We start from the raw sequence: 10,343 nt of genomic DNA on the forward strand, positions 1-10,343 counted from the left end.
TAATTCACTTTACCTCAAAACACCAATTTTCACATGGAAAAACTTAGTTATGAAGAGATGTGGATTAAACTCCTGAAGCCCCAGCTTCCTCCAGGATTTCCTAGGAAAACCCATGACTATCCGTGACGACTGTTGTCTAATTCTCGCTCAGCTATTCCTTGGCTCATCAAGTCAAAATATCTTTATTGATAGTAATGTATGTTAGTATATTTATGGAAAAAAGATACGCCTAGGTACATCTTACTGCTAGAGTGGTTAACTGGGTGGAAGCTGGGGCAGGGAGAACTATAATTTTTTATAAATTGCATATTCTTAATTACTAATGAGGGTGAGCATCTTTTCACACATTTACTGACCGTTGGGGTTTTCTGTGAAATGACTGTTCATATCTTTTGTTCACTTTTCTACTGTATTGTTGCTTTTACTTTGTGTCTTGTAGTTGTTTTATACATACATACATACATACATACATATGTGTATTCTGGCTTCTAATCTTTGACAATGATAAATACTAAAAATATCTTCTCTCAGTCTTTCACAGGTGTTTGGCTTATATTGGCTTTTTCTCTGTGGACTTTTATAATGTTGATGTGGAAAAATTTATTCACTTTTACCTTATGATATAAGCTTTTTATCTTATTTAAAAAATTTTTTTTAAACTTTTATTTATTTTTGAGAGACAGAGAGAGACAGAGCATGAGTGGGGGAGGAGAAGAGAGAGAATGAGATACAGAATCGGAAGCAGGCTCCAGGCTCTGAGCTGTCAGCACACAGCCCGACGAGGGGCCCAAACTCACAAACCATGAGATCATAACCTGAACCAAAGTTGGACGCTTAACCAATTGAGCCATCCAGTTGTCTTATTTAAGAAAAATTTTTTCATTCCAGTATAAAGAAGATACACTCATTTAATTTTCATAGTTTTAGAGTGTATATTATTTTTTCTTTTTTATAGTTGTTGTTTTTAAGTCTTTATTTCATCTGGAGTTTAGTTTTGTTTATGGTGTGAAATAGGGAGCTTATTTTATTTGTTTTCCCATTGTGATGGGAAACCCATAAACCAAATTCTCATATATACATAGATCAGTTTCTTTTCTTTTAAAAAAATTTTTTTAATATTTATTTATTTGTGAGACAGAGAGACAGAGCATGAGTAGGAGAGGGGCAGAGAAAGAGGGAGACACAGAATCTGAGGCAGGCTCCAGGCTCCGAGCTGTCAGCATAAAGACCGACACAGGGCATGAACTCACAAACTGTGAGATCATGACCTGAGCCGAAGTCAGATGCTTAACCAACTGAGCCACCCAGGTGCCCCTACAAAGATCAGTTTCTGAGCTCACCGATCTGTTCTTTTTTTCTATTCCTCCTTCAACACCACAGAGTTTTGGGGATTAAAACAGCTCCGTATATCTCTTCATGTCTGATAGGACAATCACACCACCACTCTTATGTTTTTCTTTTTCAAACTTGACTTAGTATTTTGTGCATGTTATCTATTCCATGTAAATTTTCCAAATGAATCAGTTTTCTGAAAAATTCTGTCAAAGTTTTTATTTGAATTGCTATATTTATATTTATATTGAATTGCTATATATATAATTACAGGTATATATGTTTATAAATTTGGGGAGACTCAATGTTATAATGTTGAATCTTCTGTAGTAGACATTTTCAGGTTTATGGTCATTTAACTTTAAAATAATTTTTTTTCATGTTTTAAACATATATAAAAGTAGAGATAATAGTGAAATGAGCCACCATGAAACCATTATCCTGCTTCAAGTTATCAATACATGACCAATCTTGTGTTATTTACACTCACACTACCCAGATTATTTTGAAGTAAATCTCAGACATCATACTATTCCCTTTATAAATATTCCAGTGTGTGTCTCTAAAAGATAAAATATTCTTAAACAAATCTAACTACAAGACCATTATCAGGTCTGAAAGAAATTAACAACAATTTCTTAAAACCACCGATGTCAGCATTCACATTCTCCTGTCTCATACATTTTAAAAAATAACTTGTTTGAATTGAGATCCAAATAAGGTCCCTACGTTACAAAACATTGAGCTATTTTTGTATCATTACGAATTCATGGATTTAACCATATTTTATGTGTTTTGACCCATTACAGTTTTGTTCTCATTAATATCCATATTGTCCCATCTTTGGTCAGTGGGAACTTATTCAAATTGGCTCCTAAGTTCTCGAGTCTCTGTATCTGGCATGACATTAGTACTCTTTAATAAGTTCTTTTCTTTCTAGTATGATGAACTGTTGTAGGCTTATTTTGAACAATTCCTGCCTCAGACCTGGAATCAGCCATTTCTCCAAGGAGATCTGGTTCTTTTTAGTGGAAATGATGTTTACATACCAAAATCTAAGCAGTAGGAGTGTCACTGATACCAGATTGACCATTGTTTCTAAGCCTTTCCATAGACAGAGCTAGGGGATTTGATTTATATATAATTTTATAATATATTCTATATAAAATTATTATATATTTTCTATATAATTATTATATAAATAGATTAAATAAATCCCAAGCTCACACTTATACTTCAGACCCAAATTGAAGGCTATGGAGTTTTTACCTTAACTTCACCAATCTTTCATCTGTACCTCTTTCAAACATGCTGAAAATTTCAGTTCTCTAAAACATCAACATAAGTACTCAGTTTATCCCATAATATTCTATAATAATAATATCAAGTCTACCACCAATAAGATTATTACTGAGAATAATTTTGGGATTTTAGAGGGGGGGGGGAGACAGATTCCCCACCCCCACCCTCTTCAGCCATATTCTGCTAAGGATGTAAGTCACCTGGAATAGTTTCCTGTATGGTTATGCCACCACCTGTATAACCATTTGTTCATTTGTTTCATTTCACTTCTTCTTCTTCCTTTTTTTTTTTTTTTAATTTGAGAAGGTGTGTGTGTGTGTTTGTGTGTGTGAGCAGGGGAGAGGGGCAGAGGGAGAGAGAGAGAGAGAGAGAGAGAGAGAGAGAGAGAGAGAATCCCAAATGGGGCTCAATCCTACAACCCTGGGATCATGACCCAAGCTGAAATCAAGAGTCAGACACTGAACCAACTAAGCCACCCAGGCACCTCTCATATTACTTCTAATTTTTAGAGACACTTTTTAGAATTTATGCAATTTTGTTTTATAATTATGTAAAACATTTATAGGGATGCAAAGCCAAATTAGCAAAATGAAGTATATTCAAAGAAGTCTAGCTTGTAGATCTGTCCTCTCGATATTATTCCCTTCCTCCTTTGATAATAGGTACCCATTTAAACAATTTATGGTTTGTCTTCCCATTTTAAAAAATAAGAAAATATGCAAATGTATTAGTATCACTTCTTTCTCCACCTTGCTTGTTTCCACTTGTGTTAAGAAATTTTTTCAATACTTAGAAATAGGCAAAAGAGATTATTTGGCATACTTTCAGTGGAGTCTGGGCATTGGCTAGTAGACTCTGAGGCAGGGAGGCAGGCTGATCTGATTCTACGAGGGTGCACAACTTTGATGGACTTTATATCGACCAGGCTATTTTATAACTCTGTAGAGAAAGGTAGGTTATAAAAAATGAGTATCTATGGAGATGATTCTTGTACATAAAAATGCAAATGAATTTTCTCTAGTAGATTCTACTGAATAGAGAATGTAAATAGCCGTCACTTCAGTTCTTACTTGAACCAGTTTTAATATCTTTCTGATCCCTTACCAGCTGATGAGTTGAATAAAATATTGACCCATGTTCTTTTTATATTTGTACAAGTCATATTCTCATATTTTTGGAAACTATACTTAAGCAATTAATCCTGAAAACAACTCCACAGTAGTATATATAGTCCTCATTTATTTTTATGGCCATCTTTTGAACAATCTCGTCAGGTTTGGAGAATTTCTCTCATTATAAATTTTGCTTCTCCAAATTAGAAGCCAAAATTCTGTCTCCAAGCCTGCATTGCGGTTAAGGCACAGAAAAGTGACCTAGTCTTTGCCAATCAGACACACTCGTGTAAGACATCGTTTCAGGATGGGAATGGGATGAACCAGGCCTTGTAGAATCTGCCTTCCGAGGAGGATGATAGAGGAGATGTTCCACAGTGGCTGCACCGTACCCGTGCATCTGGTCCCCAGTGTCACCTGCATGAGTGTTCACGTCAAGCATTGTGTCTGTTCAGTAGCATTATAGGATGAGCAGCATTCTCTGTGTGGTTTGGGATTTTAGAGGGGGGACATAATCTCCAAGCCTTTCTGGCCTTTACAGAGATTTTGTGAGCTTCTTATAATTAAAAAAAAAAAAGTTTTTTAATGTTTCTTTACTTTTGAGAGAGAGAGAGAAGAGAATGAGTGGGGGAGGGGCAGAGAAAGACAGAGACACAGAATCCGAAGCAGGCTCCAGGCTCTGAGCTGGCAGCACAGAGCCTGATGGGGGGCCCGAACTCACAAACCGTAAGATCATGACCTGAGCCAAAGTCGGACACTCAACCAACGGAGCCACCCAGGCGCCCCTATAATTTTTTTAAAGTAAGCTTTACACCCAATGTGGGGTTTGAACTCAAGACCCTAAGATCAAGAGTCACAAGCTCTACAAACTGAGCCAGCCAGGCATCCCTATTATTTTAAAATAAATTGTAGCACCCAGATAGATGAACCCAATGATGACATCCACAGAGAGTGTAGTTTGGAGAAACAAGCGATGAGACTCAGCAGGTAGATTGGAAAGGTGTTGTTCCCAGGAACAGAAGAAACTCCAGAAGAAAGCTATTTGGGGACTCTCAATTACCTCAGATTGTCTTTTTCTCTGTCCTTTTTTATACATCTGATATCATATCTAATTTTTTGCTTTTAGCCTTGGTGCCTTTATATGTATTTATACCTCCTGGTATAACTTCCTTAGTGAGGAAATATACATAAAAACAAATTTCTTTCAACAAAATGAAAAAATGTAGACAACTGTTTTTAGAAGGGTCTTTTTTTTTGGTCATTATTTCTCTGCCTGACTGAGTCTATAAACCTACACTCAGTACAGAGCATGGATGTAGTCATTGGGCAAAAGATAGGTATTTTCTGCCTTCATTCCTGGACATGGCCTAACTGGGACTTAAGCGAGACTTGTCCAAGATTACTGTGGAATTGACTGGTAGATCTGGGACTCAAAGTCCACACTCTTTTTACTGCCCCTCGCTGCCTGGATTGAGGATTCTATATTGCAGTGGGCTGGTCTCCCCAGCTTCTAAAACTGTGATAAATAAATTCTGTTGTTTATAAAGTACCCAGTTTAGGTATTTTGTTATAGAAACCTGAACGAACTAAGACATCTATCCTCACACATGAACCTCATACTTAAAACAACTAGTTTTCTTAATGTTTCCAGAACATCTGTGCTTACCACCCTCTGCAGTTCATGCTAACTTTCTGTCTATAACAGCCCAGCTGACATTTGTTGGGTGCCAATTATATGTCGATGGATGTGCTATGCTCTTCGTACATTATTATTCAGTATATGTGTTGCTGAAGCGAGCACTCCATGTTTTATTATTCAATCTTTACAACACAATGAATTAGATACAATTGTCATCCTCATTTTACAGGGGAGAAATTGAAGTTCTGAGAGGTTATAAAACTTGTTCAAGAGGACAGAACTGGTTCCTGACCTGGGACTGAACCCAGTTAGCATAGTAGTGTTTTTCCCAACAGTATTATTTTTGCCTCCTACTGTCTGGAATTTCCTTCTCTTCACTTCTGCCTCTTGAAATCCTGTTGTTCCTTCAGGGCCCATTTAAGAATACACCCCTTTAAAAGCAAAAAATAAAATAAAATAAAATAAAGCGGGGGGAGGGGCACCTGGGTGGCTCAGTTGGTTAAGCATCATACTTCAGCTCAGGTCATGATCTCATAGTCCATGAGTTCAAGCCCTGTGTCGGGCTCTGTGCTGACAGCTCGGAGCCTGGAGCCTGCTTTGGATTCTGTGTCTCCCTCTCTCTCTGCCCCTCCCCTGCTCATGCTCTGTCTCTCTCTGTCTCAAAAATAAATAAAAACATTAAAAAAAATTTTTTAAGCAAAAAAAAAAAAACCCTTTCTTTATCCCCAACTTGATATCTTTTTTTTTTAAATCTCTACAGTGCCTCGAGACTCTTTGAGAATCTCATAGATGCTGAGAACAGAAAAATCACCCTTTTAATTTTTTTACATTTATTTATTTCTGAGAGACAGAGACAGAGCACGAGCAGCGGAGGGGCAGAGAGAGAGAGAGGGAGACACAAAATCAGAAGCAGGCTCCAGCTCTGAGCTGTCAGCACAGTGCCCGATGCGGGGCTCGAACCCATGAGAACCGTGAGATCATGACCTGAGCTGAAGTCGGATGTTCAACCGACTGAGCCACCCAGGCGCCCCATCCTTTTAATTTTCTACTTAGTATTACAATTATTTATGTCTTTGCCATACAGATTAGCTTCTTGAGCGCAAGAGTTGTGTACATCGTATTCATTTTTGTGTCCTCCACAGTATGTAAGGCAATGATGTAGTAGGTACTCAGTAAGTATTTACTGACGTGATGTAAATTATTTCAACAGCCTTCAATCTAGTCTACCTTGTACTTCTAAGACACATTTTTGTCGTGCCATTTTTTGCCAATCCAATGCTTTCTGTGGTGTGCTGCGTTTCCTCATAATCTGGCCCATACTTGAGCATTTTACTCAGTTTAGAACAGATTTTTAACACTCAACCTCTGCTCTGGTCAGGCTGGTCTTGTGGGCCTCCCACATTGTGTGGTCATTCGTGTTGTCTTGTCTTGACTTCTCTTGTCTTGTAAGACCTACTGCAAGCACTGCCTTTCCATGGAGCCTTCTCTAACTAGCCCACTCATCTTTTCTACATACTTTTATGACACTTGCAAATTATACCCCAGAGTTTGAACTTATTCCATATTTTATTACATAAGATTGTTTTCATTTTATTTCTTTAATGTTTGTTTATTTTTTGAGAGGAGAGAGAGAGAGAGAGTGAGAGAGAGCAGGGGAGGGACAGAGAAAGAGGGAGACACAGAATCCGAAGCAGGCTCCCAGCTCGGAGCTATCAGTTCAGAGCCAGACGCGGGGCTCGAACTCACGAACCCTGAGATCATGACCTGAGCCCAAGTCAGATGCTTAACCGACTGAGCCACCCAGGCACCCCATATAAGATAGTTTTATCTCACCAGCTAACTTGAGAATACAGAATCCTATCTTACTCGTCTTTGTATTGTTCTGTGGCTTAACACATATGTAGGCCATAACTAAGGAATATTTGTTGGATTTATTTTCCTAATTATAATTTTCTACATGTTTTATCTTCACTTCTGATTCATAACCCATTTGGCAGTGGTTTCTAAGGCCTTTTTTCTTTCTTTTTTTTTTTTTCCCTCCCCCCTGAGGCTTTTAGTCTCAAGTTTCTCTGCAGATTTTGTTTTCCTGGTATGTATAAGTCTACAAAAATGTATAGTATTTAAATACATTAAGGGAGCATGTCATTACCTGGTCTACCCCATGTACACGTAATCCATTTTATAAAAGTAAAATCTGGGGCGCCTGCGTGGCTCAGTCGGTTGAGCGTCCGACTTCGGCTCAGGTCATGATCTCACGGTCCATGAGTTTGAGCCCTGTGTCAGGCTCTGTGCTGACAGCTCAGAGCCTGGAGTCTGTTTCAGATTCTGTGTCTCCTTCTCTTTCTGACCCTCCCCATTTGTGCTCTGTCTCTCTCTCTGTCTCAAAAATAAACGTTAAAAAAAATTAAAAAAAAATTATAAAAGCAAAATCATCCTGCAACACTCTAACGCTGTAAACTGGGTTTTTGTATGGTAGGTTTCTTTGAAATGGGCCACCCTGGCAGTTGCAAGTTTACTTTGCCACAGATGATCCCCGACTTACAATTTTTCAACTTTATGATGGTACAAAAGTGATACACATTCAGTAGAAACCTTACTTCAGATTTTGAATTTTGATGTTTCCCTAGGCTGGTGAAGTGTGGTACGATACTCCACATCATCTGCAGCAGGGCATCAGCCACACAGTCACGAGGGTAAACCACCAGGGCACTTATAACTGCACCCACACAACCATTCCATTTCTCGCTTTCAGTACAGTATTCATCGGCTATTCAACACTTTATTACATTAGACATTAGATGAGGTCACATTCAACACTTTATTATACAATAGGCTTTGTGTGTGTTAGAGGATGTTACCCAGTTGTAGGCTGATATAAGTGTTCTGAGTGTGTTTAAGGTAGACAAGGCTAAGCTATGGTGTTTAGTAGGTTTGGTGTATCAAATGCATTTTCAACTATAATAGTTTCAATTTATGATGGGTTTGTGTGGTTGTAACCCCATCATAAGTTGAAGAAGATCTATAGAGAGATTAAAAACAAAGAAATCTGCTATAGTACTAAATCTTATGTAGAATGCTGCTTCCTTTCCATCACAGATGAAGAAACATCGCCTGAATGATATGGAAAAGGGAAATGAAAGCAGAATAAGGAAGCTTAGTGCCTTCTCCAGGTTTTAAAGTCACCCTCTCTTAGCCTTATGTACCCTCAACGTTAGCTGCTTCACGTTTCTCTGAGGAACTTCTTGTTTAGTCTTAAAGAAAAAGGCTCTGAATTTTAGGATGATACTGATGTTAGTTTTATTCTCTGTTAATTTACCCAAGTGATTAACTTTGTGCTCGGGGTTTAGTAACAAATAACATTATTTCCATAGTTGAAATAGCTCACTTATGACTGACCCTTCTGCCCAAGAAATACACAAAAATGAGATGAAGAATACCCTGAATAGAATATAGGAGACTAGAAAATTAATTACCTTTGTGCTAAAATTATCCAGTTTACACTTTGAGGAAAGAAAACAGGACTCTCTACTCCTCCCCATTCTACAGACAGCTACATCTTCTGGTGCAGTGCCAGCCATGTCCCGAAGACACGATGGTAAAGGTCGGAGTAAGTGGATTTGGCTATATGGGCACCTGGTCAACAGGGCTGCTTTCAACATCAGTGACCTCTCCATTGACCTCAACTGCATGGTCTACATGCTCCAGTATGATTCCACCCACAGCTAATGCAGTTCTATTATTTCTATCAAGCTCACCCATGACTGATTCAATGGCACATTCAAGGCTGAGAACAGGAAACTTGTCGTCAATGGAAAACCCATCATCTCCATCTTCCAGGACCGAGATCCTGACAACATCAAATGGAGTGATGCTGGTGCTGAGTATGTTGTGGAGTCCACTGGGGTCTTCATCACCATGGAGAAGGCTTGGGCTCACTTGAAGGTTGAGGCCAAGAGGGTCATCATCTCTGTACCTTAGCTGATGCCCCCGTGTTTGTGATAGGCATGAACCATGAGAAGTATGACAACTCTCTCAAGATTGTCAGCAATGCCTCTTGCACCACCAGCTGCTTGGCCCCACTGGCCAAGGTGTTCCATGACAATTTTGGCATCATGGAGGGGCTCATGGCCACAGTCCATGCCATTCTGCCACCCAGAAGACCATGGGTGGCCTCTCTGGGAAGCTGTGGTGTGATGGCCGAAGGGCTGCCCAGAACATTATCCTTCTACTGGTGCCGCCAGGCTGTGGGCAAGGTCAGCCCCGAGCTGAATGAGCTCACTGGCGTAGCCTTCCATGTCCTCACCCCCAATGTCATGGATCTGACTTGCCACCTGGAGAAAGATGCCATATACGATGACATCAAGAAGGTGGTGAAGCAGGTATCAGAGGGCCCCCTCAAGGTCATCCTGGGCTACACTGAGGACCAGGTTGTCTCCTGTGACTTTAACAGAGACATTCACTCTTCCACCTTTGATGCTGGGGCTGGCGTCGCTCTCAGTGACCACTTTGACCACTTTGTCAACCTCATTTCCTGGTATGACAATGAATTTGGCTACAGCACCTGGGTGGTGGACCTTATGGTATACATGGCCTCCAAGGAGTAACAGCCCCCGGCTGCCAGCCTCAGCAAGAGCAAGATGAAGTGAGAGGCCCTCAGCTGTTGGGGAGTTCTTGCCCCAAATCATCCCCCAACACACTGAGAATCTCCCAATCTCCACACCATTTCCATCCCAGATCCCCTGAAGAAGGAGAGGGGTTTGGGGAGTCATGCCTTGTCATGGACCATCAATAAAGTATACTGTACCCAGCCCCCCTCAAAAGAGAATATGGGGAATAATTGGGGAAAATAGGAATGTTCTAAATTAAAAATACACATTATTTCTAATACTTTCTGTATAGATTATCTGGTGCATTTTTCACTAGAAATACTTGATCCCAGTGGACATGCCCCTTTATCC

At 39.6% G+C, this 10,343-nt stretch overlaps 1 pseudogene; it reads left to right on the forward strand.

The window, feature by feature from the left end:
* Positions 1 to 8,398: 8,398 nt before the first annotated feature.
* On the forward strand, positions 8,399 to 10,187 carry LOC106980043 (glyceraldehyde-3-phosphate dehydrogenase-like; annotated as a pseudogene).
* The last annotated feature ends 156 nt before the right edge of the window (positions 10,188 to 10,343 follow it).

Source organism: Acinonyx jubatus, chromosome C1 (genome assembly GCF_027475565.1).
Source record: "Acinonyx jubatus isolate Ajub_Pintada_27869175 chromosome C1, VMU_Ajub_asm_v1.0, whole genome shotgun sequence".
Classification (NCBI taxonomy): domain Eukaryota; kingdom Metazoa; phylum Chordata; class Mammalia; order Carnivora; family Felidae; genus Acinonyx; species Acinonyx jubatus.